The sequence below is a fragment of the Marmota monax genome, unplaced genomic scaffold (assembly GCF_021218885.2).
Source record: "Marmota monax isolate L192 unplaced genomic scaffold, Marmota_monax_Labrador192_F-V1.1 WCK01_AAM20220418_F8-fsc00059, whole genome shotgun sequence".
NCBI classification, from domain to species: Eukaryota; Metazoa; Chordata; class Mammalia; order Rodentia; family Sciuridae; genus Marmota; species Marmota monax.
The window spans coordinates 9,623,406-9,639,557 of NW_026693595.1; the positions used below are offsets into that span (position 1 = coordinate 9,623,406).

The window sequence follows — 16,152 nt, forward strand, 5'->3', positions numbered from 1 at the left end:
GAGAATGCGAAGGATAGGGTGACTGGGAAATACTGATGAACTGAAAAAGTATGGTGTAGAACATAGAACTGAATCTAGTTCTTTTGTACAACTGTGCCAGTAATAATATTTTAAAGTTATCATTTGCTGAAATTTATGATTTACTTCATGTAAAGGAGAAAATTCAGCTCTGTAGTTCCTTGACCTTCCTAAATCATTTTTAAAAAAATTTGTTGCTGAAACACAAAAACATAAATATTATACACACTTTAAGTAGTACCATGTGATATTTGGGTACATGTATACATTGTATAATGGTCACAGCAAGGTAAACATGCATTTATTTCTTCAATATTACAGATCATTCTGAATCAGCAATCGCAACTCTTCTGTTGGGTTGATTCCCTGCTCTGCATGCAGGCGGACCCAGTCCCTTCCTTTTGTTCAGGAAACAGGAGGGGAGAGAAGTACAAGAACTAGGCTAACTCTTATGCAGCCATTAGGAAAATCTCGGTATGCTATCAAGGTTTTTGTTTTCCAAAAGTGAGTATCAATTTCCTTCACTTCTATTGTACTTGTTTATGAGATGTGATTGTATGAAGTATTCTGATGTTAAGGCTTGCATCTTACTCTCCTGTTTCCCTGTGCCAAGTGGTTCTTGGCACACTGTGGGTATACATTGAGAGTTTGGGGAACAAATGAACGTACATGAAAATACAAATCCTCGCACTTCAATTTATATATTACTAGAGGTACTGAAAGTTTTATGACAACAGAATTTATGTTTGTTGAATCAGAATTTAAATATATTAATGTCAGGTGTTACTTAAAAGAGTTTCATATGAACTATTTTTTGTTAGAGATTATTATCTCCAACTTATACTGCTGAGAGTCTGAGTTGCCATGTAACAAATTTGCTTAAGCCAAGGTTCAAGGGGAAAACACTTCTTAGTATAAACAATGGAACTTATCTGAATGTGATTGTAGACCTCAGGTTAGTGCTTGCCAAAAATTAAAGTAGGAAATTCAGAATAGCAAGGGAGGGAAGAGATTCATCCAGCAGGGGAATATTTCACAGGGATTTATTGATCAGTTAACAACCTATATCACAAGCCAGATGGGAAGAATGCCAGTGTTCCTTTTATTTTTCATCTTATATATTTGTAGATATGCATGACATGTTTGATAAAATGTTTTAAATCTTAAAGCAGAATGAAAAAGCTTTTACATTAGATCATGTATATTTTTGACATGTAAAATAGAGCTGCCACCCTTAGTTTTACTTATCAGATTGGACTAGGACATCTTTTTTCTAATATTGGATTCTTATTTATTGTATTTTCTTTCAGAATAAAAATAAATGTCTTAAGTGTGAAATACAGGTTTCCCTTTGAATCTTTTATAAAAATTAAGGCACTATTCAAACATATACTACTTTTAAAATATATTAAAATTCATTTTATGCTTTTTAATAATAAGAGGTTTATTTGACTATAGTGGCTGATAAGTACCAGTGAAGGGGTATTTTGACAGGGCATTTTTAATTCCAATGTTATTCAATGAGTTAAAAATGGAAAGTTTTTTTTTTTTTTTTTTTTGATACCCTAAATGGAAATGTTGCCTATTTCCACAGAACTTTCAGAATGCACAATGTTTTCCCACCCCCAGAGAAACATGAACTTTTTGGAGCACTTCTACACTTACTCCTTTTTATACAGTTTTTTTTAAAGACTTCATGCCTAAAAGTAATTAATGACCTCTTTTTGTGAAAGGATGAGACATACAAGGGTGATGGGGCCACACAACCTGCTGTGACCTGGAGATTGCTGTAACAACCCATTGAGAGCCAGTGTAGAGATGGACCTTGTTGCTTTTGAATGATGGTAAGTACAAGGTTCATAGATGCCTGGGCAGAGTTTGGATAACCTGCCATACTCCTGTGCTACAACTCAAATTAAGATAAAAGAGTGACCTTTGCAAGAATCATTTTTATCATCTGCAAATTGAATAATTGTGTTAGTTTCCTTGTGATTACCACAATGAGGATATGCCATAAACTGGGCAGATAAATAACAGAAATTAATCCTCATAGTGCCAGAGACTGGAAGTTGAAATCAAGGTGTCAGAAAGAGAATATTTCATATTTTTCTCTTTGTTCCTGATGTCACAGACATCTGCCTCCCCTGTCATGTGGCATTCTCCCCTTTTTCTCCACATTGTCTTGGTATAGACATATTAATCAGATTAAGGGGCTTACCCTTCTCCAGCATGACCTCATCTTAACTTATCACATCTGCAAGTAAGGTCTCACTTTGAGATATTGGGGATTAGGATAACTTTTTTTTGAGAAATATATTTCAATCCACAACAGTAATTGTTTGAAATAATTATTTTAAAGAGAAATGCCTCTATTATTATTTTTCCAACTATGGAAGGAGACTTGCTTGATTTATGCCCTGGAGTCTAGGAGAAATATTTCCCTCTGATGTACTCTGGAAGTTTCCCATTGGGAGAGAGGAGTTTGCTAATGTACTACATGTACCTGCCCCAAGTTAAACCCATCCTCTGGAGTCCTAGACATTGGCATTGTACAGAGCATTATAAGACATTCAGTCCTGGTTTTTTTTATTCTTTTTGCTAGGTTCTGAGTCTCTTATCAGGCAAGAATTTATGAGGTGCTTAGTTATCATGCACAGGAAAGCTGGGATGCTCTCCTTGATATGGTGGTGAGAGGGGTAGACCCTTTCATATCTACCCTCTCTCTGCACAACTTGAGGCACATCAATAATCCTAGTAAAAGAATTAGCCAAAGAGTTTCTTAGTAATTTAGGCAAATGAGTCCTCTTCCCTCCCTGACCTGCTGAATCAGAGACTTGGAGGTAGGAATCCAGACTGTGAACAAGCTTCCCAGGTGACTCTTTCTGCTAAGTAAGGTTTGACAACCTGTTTATTAAGAACTCCATGGAGCATAATTGGAAAACCTCTGACCTAGTCCATATTTGAAGATGAAAAAATGGAGAGCCAGACAGAGAAAGCTAGTTGGGCAGAAAAGGCTGGCTAAGAGCAGAGCCTGTCTCTGCCATGCACTCCAGCTCCTGGCATTCCTCTGGCCTCCAACCTCTTTGCAAGGTCAATGCCAGAGGCAGCTCTGTATTTTGTAGCAGAGTTGGGGAGAAAGTGTATCTTTGAACTCTTCCAGAATGTTTCCCTCACATTACATTTAAATTAAAGGTATTTATTTTTTTTTTATTTTGAGGGTGAAAAATAAATCCATTACTCATGTTTTCACCTAATAGAACAGCATATTCCCAGGAGTCAGCATTTAGACAACTTGTAAAAAATGGATCTCCAAAAGCTAATGGTTTTGATGGGGGAGGTAAGGATTTGGGTTCTAAGTTTTTTTTTCTTTTAACTAATGGCTCAATAACAGGACTTAAGTCATTTGGGACTAAAAGGAATTTCCAATGATGAAGGAGTATCTTAATAAGAAATGAGTGGGATAGTGCTGTAACCCTGAAATCTTGGCGCTTTTAGCCTCGTAAACCTGCTGAAGTTCATGAAAACAGCCTTTGTGCCTTGTCTGGCTCCACGTGTGAGAAGGATTCCAGATTTCTCATGAATCCTAGTGGCTGGGGTGATGGATCCCATCGTGTGAGGTGACACACACCAGGTCTTGGAACTGCCTGTAAGTGAATTTTCCCCTTAATGTTCAATGTTGAATCCTGAGCAGGCAAAGTGAAGGTAACTTTTCCTCCCCACCATGAATTGGATGGTTGGTAAAGGCACGCCAGGAAGTTGCAGTGGATTAGAGTAGGGGGAGCTCATTTCCATTAAATGTGGGTACAACTTAAGTTTGTAGGAGAAGGTAGAAGTATGACAGGGGCCTCAAACCTCATCATTTTAAACCTATGGGATCCTCACTCCTCAAATCTTACTGGGCTGTGTTCACAAGCCCTAGTCAATTAGCTAATGTTCTCATGCTGGGTTTATTCTTCCAGTCAGTGTCTGGGTTGCTAGTCCCATTTACATCCTTGCCTTGTAAAGAAGTGGCCCCAGGCTCTCCCGAGAGAGGTCAATTCTTTTGAGGTTCAGAATTGTATTCAGACTTGGAAACTACTATCTTGTGACTAAAGAAGCTGCTACTATCATGGGGTACAGGTAGAGCTGGGGAGAAAAGTTGCCTTTTTGACTTACAGAGACTGTACCTTCCTCTCTGATATGGATGCAGCTGTGCTCTTCTGACAAGAAGTACTGCCTGGCACCTTCCCCAGGGCGGATGCCCAACTTGATGGCCCAATTGTGACAAAGGGAAATACAGCTGCTGCATATCTTGGAATGCTCATGCCAGCGGGTGAGTGCCGGCTTCTTTATGGAAGATTTCTAATTGCAAACAGTGCCAGCTGCAGAGTTTCTGGAGCCCAGTAAGAATGAAAATGTAAGACTCCTTGTTTAAAACCTGGAAAAAAATTTTTCACCGAGAGAATTAAAATATAAATCTCTTCCCTTTCTTCCATAGTCTTTCTCTCAACTTGTCATATACTTTTAAATTTGCTGTTTAATGTCACTTTAAATAAAAATTATAAATTTAAACTACTACATATATATATATATATATATATATTTTACTATTTATATTATACAATGATAGTTTTAAGTGTAATTTAATAAGATGTAACTCATACTGGGAATCTTTGAAATCATGATTTCAGAGCTCATGCTGACATATACATTTTGCTCTTACCAGAGAGTAGAATCACTGTACAAAACTAACTCAATTGTTTTTTCTTCATTTTTTGATCCACTCACATTGTGCCAAGATTTCCCACTTTGGCTCCCTGAAGGATAAGAAAGAACTGAAAAGAAAATAAACTACTAGTTTTCCTGTTTACTTTCTTTTCCATCATTCATGGTTGGTGAACACAGGAAAATAACAGAAGAAGAAAAAAATACAATGGGGTTCCTGAGTAGTTCTTGTTTCTTAGAATATTGTTGTATTCCTTCTGTGTTTGAAGAAAGTTCAGGCCAGAATGGAGAACTGTCATTGCCCTGCTTACTCAGCCATAGATGTAGCACACTTACTAAATGCATGTTGACTCTTCCTGAATGTCCATACTTTGCAGGTCCTCCAGACATGTGCTCATGGGAATGCAAATGCATTTTTGTGAATTGGAAGGCACATGTACTGCCCATATCTGCTCCATGCTTTTTGGATTGCATTTATAAAATACAAGTTCAAAGGTAAAATTACAGAATTTCAAGGTGGCAAAACCAGAGCATTAAACTAAGTGTGGGACCCTGCTGAGCACAGGGACTTGTGCAACTGCACTGGTCACACACCTATGAAGCCAGCGTCAGTGGGAAAGTATAACAGAAAGTGTTTGGTAAGCATGAAGTAAAGACCACAGACTTTAGGAAAGCTTAAGTGATATTGATGGAGAATTTAGACTAAGATATATCCTGGTTCATGTGACATTCAGGTCTCAGTCAGATGTCATCTCTCCACAATAATGGGGTTATTCCTAACTATCATTCTAGAGAATTCTCCCCTCATTACTCTTTACTGCAGCATGGTTTTCAAACTTCAGCATGCACCAGATTGCTGGGTCCCACCCTTAAGTATCTGATGCAAAAAGAGTTGCATGAGGCCTGGGAATTTGCTTTTCTACATGTTCCCACATGATGCTCCTTCTGTGGATTCAGGGTCCACTGCTCTATTTCTTCACCCTGCTTTATTTTTATTACAGAATTTATCTTAAATTGTTCTCATATTTACTTATTTTACTATTGTCTTTTTACCACAAGAAATTGGTTGTGAGACCAAGAATTTAGTAAGCTATAGTCACTACTGTGTGTCTAGGATGTGAAATGTGCCTAACTTATAATAGGTATTCAATAAATACTTATTGATTTAACAAATAAATACAGGACTGGGAAATTCAGTAGGTGAGTAGTAACTAGATGGTGGTAATTGGGGTGGGGTTGGGCCACAGAAACACTTGTACCTGTGCCCAGATAGGAGGTATTACTGGTCAGATTTGCTTCTAGACAAATAAAATGCAAAGTTGCAAATCTTATGGGCAGGGAGCACTAATCGTGAAACATGATGTTAGGAAACCAACTGGATAATTCAAATAATGGGGATTGAGGGGGTTCATAATTTCCTTCCAGGCTTAGGCACTTGACCAGCCAAACAATTGTCTCTTGTGCATGTTTGGATTCTGGAGACTCAAGATCTTTTCACATGAGACATCTCTGCAGGTTAACCAAAAGCAAATGTTCAACTAGACCATGCAGAGCAAACTCCTGAGCAATATAGCCTTGGTCTTCTTGAATTGAGCTGGGCATGGTAATCCTCCACGATCATACCTTGGGGAGTGGCCTTGGACTTCCAGTCCCTAGACATGCCACTCCCCCAAGGTATGATCGTGGAGGTTAGACATGAATTGGCGTGAACATGCCTTATATACAAAGATATGAAAAATTGTGTTCTATATGTGTAATAAGAATTGTAAAGCATTCTGCTGTTGTGTATTTTTAAAAAAATCAATTAAAAAAGAAAAAGACACAGTCTTCTGTTTGTCTTCAGATGAGCTTTCCTCTGAGGTTATCTGTGTCCTAATCTCTTCTGGGTAGGACATTGGTCATATTTAGGGTCCACCCCAATAACCTCATTTAGCCTTAAGCTCCTCTTTAAAGATCCTGTCTTCATTTACAGTCACATTCTGAGGTACTTGGTGTCTGGTATACAAAGGTACAAATTAGAGGTAGGGGACATAATTCAGTCTAAAACAGATAGAAATCAGGAAAGCTGTATTTCCAGCATTCTCTCCAGGTGATGTTGATGCAGCCAGGTTGAGAGTCAGTGTTTGGTAATTGCTGAAAACACCTGCTGGCTCTGTAGCCTTGTCCACTGGCACAACCCTCAGTTTTCTACTTTGCAAATGAGAGCTTCTTTGCCAGCCCAGCTGACTTTCAACAGGATTGTAACAAATATGCTCCGGAAGGAATCGGTAACCCAATCCTTGCTGCCTGCAAATATAATCTGGGTTTGTTTATGGCTGGACTTCTGGGTATCAACTCAGAGAAATTTCTTTTCAGTAAACTATGTTCTCAGAAGCAGAGTAGGTTTGCTTTTTGCAGAAAAACGTGAATCTGAAGACAGGTTGTGAGTGAGGCTTAGCATGCTGGATAACGGATCATATGTAGACCTAATTGCCTGTAATTTATCTTCTGTGGCCACAGTTTGGTCTGTTCTCCAAGAATACTCATTAAATCTTAAACCTCAGGATATGCCTCCTTGTCCCCCAAGGAGCAGCACAACACTAACAAGCATTTGCCTGAAAAGCTGGTCTTCAGCATGCATTTCCCTCAAATAAAACCTTCCTTTCTGCCACTGTCAAAATTGTCCATATGAATGCAAATAACTCATCTATAGTGGAAACCATTCCCTCTGCGTGTGCATTTTTGGGATGGGGAATATGGGGGTGAGGTCTAAAAGACTCTAAGAGCACACTCCACTTGCCATTTCTTGAGTTTATGAAGCAGTAAATCTCCTAAGTAGAGATAATATTTTCCTTTGAACTTTTTTTTTTAATTTGGTGTGGAACAGGAGTCATTTTTAAATTGTGCCTTCTATGTCCCAGAAAAGTAAAAATGATTTATTTTTCTTAATCATTCCTGCCATATTGACAGCAGCAGCACCAATACCACTATTTAAATATATAATTTACTATTTGTGTGGGATGTTAAGATTCAGCTGTCCCCAGTTTTAATTTTTGACCAAAAGGAGGCCTAGTCACAAGGCCTATCTCATCCTTGTAGAGGGTTGGGGAATGTGTGGAAGGGTCCATTACCACTAATGTCTGGGAGCATTCCTTGAATGTAATGAGAGGAGGCAGAGAAGTGAGACATCCTATTATGTTCAGAACAGTTTCACACAATGAAGACTGATGCACCAAAGATGCTTTTAACAGGCCTGTTTTGAGGCCCTGATGGATATCAATGAGCTTTTGTAACAGCAAAGATGAAATGGAAATCGATGTGGTGCCTCCCCCCAATCCCTCTGCAGACAGGCTGAGTGGAAAGGCTGGCCTGCTGGTCCCACTTGACTTATTCAGGAGGAGAGTGGGAGCAGGAGCAGCTAGCAGGCCCTGGCTGCACCTCCCAAAGCAGACCCTCCTGGGTCTGCATTTTGTACAGAACCAGCGAGCACAAGGCAGAGCCTAGAGTTTTAATTCCAGAGAAAGGTGGGGCCACCAGGGAAGTATTATTACCATTCAGGGTGAGATGTGGCACCATGAAGGCAAGTCAGAGGGGCAGGCAGCTGAGTGTAAGATGGAGTGAGGGACAAAAGTTTCAGAACTTAACTTTGAAAGACAGATTTTATGTTGACAAAGATGCATGGATAGAATAGAGAAATATCTTCCTTATTTCTTGAACTTCATCTTATATAAATTAGTATAAATACTTTCTTTAATTCTTCATCATCATTTTCAAGGGATAGGTCTCCTGTTTGATTCTTTTTTTTTTTTTTTTGTACTGGGGGTTGAATCCAGTAATACTTTATTACTGAGTGACGTCCCCAGTCCTTTTTTACTTTTTATTGTGAGACAGGGTCTCACTAAGCTGCTGAGGCTGGCCTCAAACTTGCCATCCTCTCCTCTCCTGCATTAGTCTATTGAGTCACTAGGATTACAGGCATGCGTCACCATTAACATTCCATTAACATTAACATTCCATTCTTAAAAAACTTAATTTCTCCTGCAGTGAGTACATTTTTACCTTTAAAACAAAATCCTAAAATGTATAGTTTAATTCCTCACAATGTTACCATTGGCCAAATTGTTACTAAGTAAAGGGCTTTTTTTTTTCCACATTCACTTTTATTTATTAAAATTATTAAATGTGAATATTGAGCCGGTCACGGTGGTGTACACCTGGTAAACCCAGCAGCTGGGGAGGTGGAGGCAGGAGGACCACAGGTTCTTCAAAGCCAGCCTCAGCAAAGGTGAGATGCTAAGCAATTCAGTGAGACCCTGTCTCTAAATAAAGTACAAAATAGGGCTGGGGATGTAGCTCAGTGGTCAATTGCCCCTGAATTCAACCCCTGGTACCCGGTACCCCCACCCCCCAAAAAGTAAATATTGAAAGCAATAATTGTTTTTGCAAGCATCTTATATTCATTAATCACATGATACCCCAAATTAATTTTGATTTAGTTTTTGAAAAGAATCCTTCGCAAAGAGGACTTAAATAAGATTATTTCTCACATAATAAAAATATTTGTATTATTTCTAAAATTTGACATTATGAATATCCCATTTTTGTACTAAAGGCAAGCAGTTAGTGACATGCATCACTAACCATGGAAATAGTTATTATAGTTTACAATGTACTTGAGGAATGTAGAAATCCAAATTTGATTGGATTTGACTGTCAGGAACTTCTGGCTTGTATACATAGCACAGACTCCTCAAGTATTGATTTTTTTCTTTAGGAAGAAAGAAAAGTATATTCAAATCTTTCTCTTGACCACCAAAGAAGTAGATAAATTATTCAGTTTCACAAATATTTCTAACGAACCTGTGTATTTCAAGTTCTCTCTTAGATACATGGGAACTGCCAAGATTAATAGGATATATTGTTATTCACTACCTGTTAGGGGTTGGGAACATGAACTGACATGCTGAAATTGAAGGCAGGCTGTAACCAAAACAATAGACATGCGGGGAGAGATGAGATACAATAGGGTACACGGTTATGCCACCAGTATTGTTGAGCACTTGCTAAATCCGGGTAAGTCTCAAATATTGGATCCCATATGCTAGGGTGTAAAATGAGGGTAGAAAGATTCTTTGATCATTTGTTCCATGTTCTGTAAGATTCCCAGTGAGGACACTTTATTTACTAGTTTAGTTAAGGTCTTCTGTTGGGGAACAATATATATATATATATATATGTATTTATGTGTATGTATGTATATAGTGTGTACATAGATAGATAGATATTTAAAATGTGAATATGTTATTAGGTCATGTTGTTAATGAAACTGAAAAGTTCCATGGTGGCATCTGCAAGGTGGAGGGCCTGAGAACTGGGTAGTAGCTTGGCTCACTCTAAGAAACTAGGCCCGTAGCCAACTGGATCGTGCCTGACTGCCACCCGGAGGGTAAGTCTTCCCTACTCACTTTGCTCATTTACACGTGAATCACTGGAAATACTCTGACAGACACACCCAGAAGTCATGATTTACCAAATTTCTAGGCTTTTTTTCAATCTAGCCAGGTTGATAGCCAAAATTAATTATCACACTTATTATCACACTTACCATTTCATGAATCATGAGGCAACAAATATTTTTCTTATTGTTAGAAGTATTAAATTACAAATTAACATTAAAAATTACATTTTATCAAATAGCCCAATCAATAAATGGGCCAAGGTACTAAACTCTGAAAATGATATATAATCAATCAACAAATATATGAAAAAATGTTTAAAATCTCTAGCAATTAGAGAAATGCAAATCAAAACTACTCTAACATTTCATCTAACTCTAGTCAGAATGGCAGCTATTAATAACACAAACAAAAAGTTTTGGTGAGGATGTGGGGAAAAAGGCACACTCATACACTGCTGGTGGTACTGCAAATTGGTGCAACCAATATGGAAAGCAGTATGGAGATTCCTTGGAAATCTGGGAAAGGAACCACCATTTGACCCAGCTCTCTCTTCCTCAGTCTATCCCAAAGGACTTAAAAACAGCATACCACAGGGACACAGCCACATCAATGTTTATAGCAGCACAATTCACAATAGCTAAACCGTGGAACCAACCTTGGTGCCCTCGGTAGATAAATAGATAAAGAAAATGTGATATATATATATATATATATATATATATATACACACATACACACACACACACACATACATACACACACACACACACATACATACAATAGAACATTACTCAGCAGTAAAAGAGAATAAAAAAGAGAATAAAATCATGGCCTTTGCAGGTAAATGGATGGAGTTGGAGAATATAATGCTAAGTGAAGTTAGCCAATCTCAAAAAACCAAATGCTGAATATTTTCTCTGATATAAGGATGATGATTAATAGTGGGGTTGGGAGGGGGAACATGGGAGGATTAGACAAACACTAGATAGGGTAGAGGGGTAGGAGGGAAAGGGAGGGGGCATGGAGGTAAAAAAGATGGTGGAATGAGATGGACATCATTACCCTAAGTACATGTATGAAGACACCAATGGTGTGAATATATTTTATATACAATCAGAGATAAGAAAAATTATGCTGTATATATGTAATATGAATTATAATGCATTCTGCTGTCATATGTAACAAATTAGAATAAAGGAAACAAATTTTATAAGGCAAGCTCTTTTCCTCCTGTTGTGACTAGTTATCAAAAACCTGTAGAGTTTTGATCAGGAAGATACTATGATCATGTGGACATAGCTGTGGTGGGATTACTATTTCAGAGATTTTAGTGATGGCCTACCCTCTCCCCACTGCCCCCAATGGATGAGCCATGGAAGACAGGTCACACATGGAGTGTAGCAAGAGAATATGAATGGGGACAACAAATTCTTTATTTCATAAACTTGATTTATTAGCAATTTGCTAGTTGACTGAAAAAAAAAACTTCTTGGCAAAAAGGGGCCAAGAGGTTGTGTCTGAGCTACAATAATTCAAAACCTTATGTAAGGGGGGAGAAAAGTAACTGGTGATGAAGAAGAGAGAGATGAGAACAGGGAAGGACCAAGAATGTGAGAAGAAGATACAGTGATACTAAAGGTGATTTCAATTCATGGCCACAAATAGGAGGGGATATCTAGGGAACCCATAGAGGCAGAACATGTGTTTTGGTAAGTTGATGGATATGGGGAAGAGTTTAAGAGGATTGGAAGATTTCAACACTGAGAGATTCAAATGCAAGTGATCCTATTGCCTGTGTTGCAACACAGGTGTAAGGGAATTTTGTAGAGGCAGAGGGTGTTGAATTGAGTTCTGCCTTGGACAGAGCGAGTAGGTCTGGAGCATCTGTCTGGAGAGATGTAGAGATGAATGTTGTGAATCTATGATGGAATCGAAGTCAATGAAGGGGGAGGAGCCAGCATATACAGAAAGTCGATATGTGACAGGCACTGTGCTAAATTCTCCACATACAAGTCTTCATTCACCTCACAGTCTCTGGGAAGGCCACGTCATTTGTCTGTGTGTACCCAGATCTGTTGTCTGGCCCTTATTTGTTCTGTTCTGCCTTGAAGGGGGCTTTCCCCTGCCAGGAATTTCCTAGGCTTCCTTGAAGATGTCCTCTGGCTAGGTTTGGGCCATTGGGAGGCATGGGAAATTAAAGTGTTAGAGAGAGAGATTTCTCTCCTTTCTGCTTACAGTTGCTTTCCCAGGAACAGTGGCTGTTTTATCTCTTCTGTAGCATCCTCTCCAAGTAAAAAGGAGGAATAATTACAATATATAGGCTAGATTTGGCTCCATCTGTATTTGAGAGAAAAACTTGACAAGTAGTGGTCTAAGCTAGATTTGTAAGGACTTGCTCTTTGAATAGCTTCCCCTACCTTCATTAGCTTTGAAGTCTCTTTAATGATCCAGTTATGTGTCTTGCTGCTCAGCCATCTCTGGCACATGGCTTCCACTCTCAAGCTTTCCTCAAGACAGAAAACAGCTGATGAAGCGGAGCTATCATATGTGTATTCTAGGATTAGGAAGGAGGAAAGTAGAATAAAGGATGATCCTGCTGACACCTCAGCTTATGTCTCATTGGCTGAGACATAATTGCGTGGTCACATGAAACTGAAACAGAGGTTTATAATGGTATTTTAGCTTGGCTATACTGTACTCAGCTATAAATTAGGGCTCTGTTAGTAAGAAAGAGGAGAACAGACATTAGACCACAAACAGAATCTCTGCTTCAGCTATGCAGTAAGTATTATCCTCATGTGAAAGATGAAAAATAGTTCTGGAGAGCTTCACAAGGCCTCACACGTGGTATGTTTCATTGCTGATATTTCATTCCATGCTTGTCTGACTCAGGATTCACAAGCTTTTCTCTCTCCTAGGTGAAGGGCTGGAGAGATGGTGGAGTCCACCACATAGAGATGTGAGAAAAAATGGCTGGAAGAACATAGAAATAAAAATCAGAGAGGCTCCAAGATAGAGAAATAAAGATCCACAGGGGCGAGAGAAAGCCTCAAGTTTAAGGTGAAAGATGGATAGCCATTTAGGGGAAAACAGAGGAAAGAGTTGATGAGAAAGAAAGAAACCTGAGAAACTAAGACCTAGAGCAACCAAGAAGGAGCAGACAGGTGGAAGTTCCACCAGGGGGAACAGTGACCTTGAGGGAGGGAATGTGGACCTCAGCTCTGTCATTTGCTGATATTGTGATCTTGGATAGTTTTTCCATGGCCTGGACTTTATTGAAGTCCTTTCCTGATAGACAGAAGACATGCTTGCTGGAGACTGGCAGAATGGCAGTTTATTTTCAAATATGATACAGAAAGCATTGGTGGGACTTTTCCATGGTTAATGTACCCCAGATTAGAAACACCACTTGATAAAGTCTTGCTCTTTGAATAGCTTCCACTACCTTCAGTGTGGCTTAGGAATATGAGTTGTAGTTTATGGTGCATGTCTTAATTCTGAACCAATATTTATACCTCTATTTACAAAACAAGTGTGGATAGCCAAAGGCATGGAGAGGTCAAGTCCCTGCCTCCTTAAATCTTCTGCAGGGGTAGAGGAGCTCTGATCCAGCAGAACATATTATACTCGATCCTACCCTGGGTCCCTGACACTACATAACTTTGGCTCTCCACTGTTTCCCTGCTTTCCACTCTTCAGGGAAGCCTTTGCCCATGAACTTGACTTGTGGGTCCCTTTCTATTCCTTAGGAGAAGGTGTCTTTATTGGCCTTCTCTGTGATATTGTGCAGTACTCTGCACATTTATAGCTTGCATAAATATTGAACAATAATAAATAACTACAAGGGAGGAAGAATATTATAGGCTGGGGAGAGTGAAAGATGCTGAACTCATCATATGAGGGCCAATCTCAGGCCTCTTGGCTATCTCCTTCAAAGAGATTTGTTTGCCAGCTGTGTTGAGAAATATACTTTCCATATGATGAGCCCAGAGAAGCAGCCAGTTTCCCTATAGAATGCTTTTGGAGCATCCCCAAGAGGACCCGCTGAATGGTTAATGGTGTTTCAGAGAGGATAACCCCGCACGCCTCCTTGGCAACTGGGTTAGAGGAAAGCCCTGGGGATGATGGCTGTAGCAAGACGATGAAATTAGAGGAATGGGATGGATTCTTTTTATTTCACTTTATTTTCTGATTCCATGTGCAAACAGGGCAGCTTTCCAAACATTTAATGGATGCATAGTCGGCTGAGAAGTTCACTTGTTTTTCACTTCACAATGATTTTGGCTCAAGGAGGGCATTTCTTATTTAACACGTAATCCAGGTTCAGTGTGTCAATCAGATGCTATCTCCTCCATCTTAAGAACTGTTTTTTCTGTTTGGTTTACAAACTAGTTAAGAGACAACTATATTCTTAAATTTGAAGCATAGTAAAATATTGAGTAAATGTTTACAGACCTGGGAGATTGAAGAAACTATAATTAAAAAGGCAATATGCAAACCAGTTGGGCTCACATCTTTTGAAGTTCTGCCTGGCTGCCACCCAACCCAGAAATAGGTATTTAGTAAATAAAACTAATGCCTCTTTTATAGCATGATCAATATCTTTTTGTTGTACTGAAAATGTTTCCATCATTTTGAATAGATTGGTTTTATTTACTCAGAATGTCAAATATTATACATCTTGGAATGGGAATGAGGTTCTACCTCAAATGTTGAATAAACAAGAATCAGTACTTGTCTTTTCCATGTGTTCCATACATCTCAGTAGACCCTTGTGATCCCTTCCCACTGGGGTTAAAGAGAAGGTGGAAAGTAAACTGGACAGAGGTTAAGAGCAGAAGATAGGTGGATAGAAATGATGGTTTTGAGAACAGCAACTTGATGATAGTCTTTTCAGACATCAGAGCTTTGGAAACATTAACGTGTATTTGGCTTCCTGGTGGTAGCTGGTAGCAGCTAGCCCTGCAACTGTGCTAAGAGAGATACTTTTTTTTCTAGAGACCTAGAAGTGTTGGCAACCAAAAATTTGGAGGTCAGATTTTTGAATTAGAGCTTTTTCCTCATGAAATGACATAAGATCAAAAATTTTCTAGCATATCTTTCAATAGTACCTCCCCCAAAAGACTTCTAAGCAGGAAACTCTAGGACTCTTTTCCTAGCATAGAAAAACCATGTCAAGAAGTAGACTAGGAAGGTATGGAAGGGGCCTTCACATCTTTTACCCATAAAAGAATATGATTATTCTTAAGCATTTGCTGTCTCAAAAATTTGAAAGAATTTTACAGAAAAGAAAAATCCATCTTAGAAAGATCCTTTCTGATTCCCTTAACTTACAGTTAGTCTCTCCTATTATCTACAATTTGTTGATTTTCTTCATGGCACTTCTTGAAACTTGTCATTATCTTATTTCTTCATTTAAATTTTTGGATCTGTTTCTCCTTCAGGAGAGTAGGGATCATGTTTCTCTAATTCACTTTGTATCCTTAGCCCTGAATATATTACCAGATACACAGCAAACGCTCAGCAAAGAACGGTGAACAGGGTTGGCCCGAAACCAGTATGGTGGTGTTGCTTTGAATGTACAGTGAAGATTTCTGCCCCAGAGTTATTAGCTGCTGCTAATTCCATTACCCATCCTGCCTGTTGAAGTATAAGTTCCCACAATGGCTTATGTGGGGAACCAGGTAAGAAAATATCAGTATGTTGAGAGCCACAGCTGAAGGGGCCCCAGCAAACTTCCAGCTGCCAGCAAACTTCCAGCTGCCAGCTGATGATTGGCTCACAGCGGCCCCAGCAAACTTCTAACTGCCAACTGATTGGCTCCTCTGTGGTGATGCTCATTGGGCTGTTTCCCCGCCCTTTCAGACCACGGAGCTGCTCATTGGGGGACTCTTTTTGGCTCTGCCCACATGACCCAGCCAATTGGCCTCAAGAGCAGGAGGAGTGGGGGAGGTGGAGAGGCTTGTGGGAAGCCGGTGGTGGCAGTTGGGCC

At 39.2% G+C, this 16,152-nt stretch overlaps 1 long non-coding RNA gene across 4 annotated transcripts in view; it reads left to right on the forward strand.

Annotated features, from left to right (window-relative positions):
* Nucleotides 1-14,893, forward strand: part of LOC124103023 (uncharacterized) — a 72,752-nt gene extending 57,859 nt beyond the window's left edge. For 2 of the 4 annotated variants that reach the window (XR_009228209.1, XR_006855054.2), the window contains 4 exons: nt 340-522; nt 1,752-1,862; nt 3,514-3,664; nt 4,208-4,570. This is a non-coding gene — a long non-coding RNA (uncharacterized LOC124103023). Of the gene's footprint in view, nt 1-339; nt 523-1,751; nt 1,863-3,513; nt 3,665-4,175; nt 4,571-10,009; nt 10,148-13,078 lie in introns of those variants that run through there. The other 2 variants (XR_009228210.1, XR_006855055.2) reach the window with 2 other exon arrangements.
* The last annotated feature ends 1,259 nt before the right edge of the window (nt 14,894-16,152 follow it).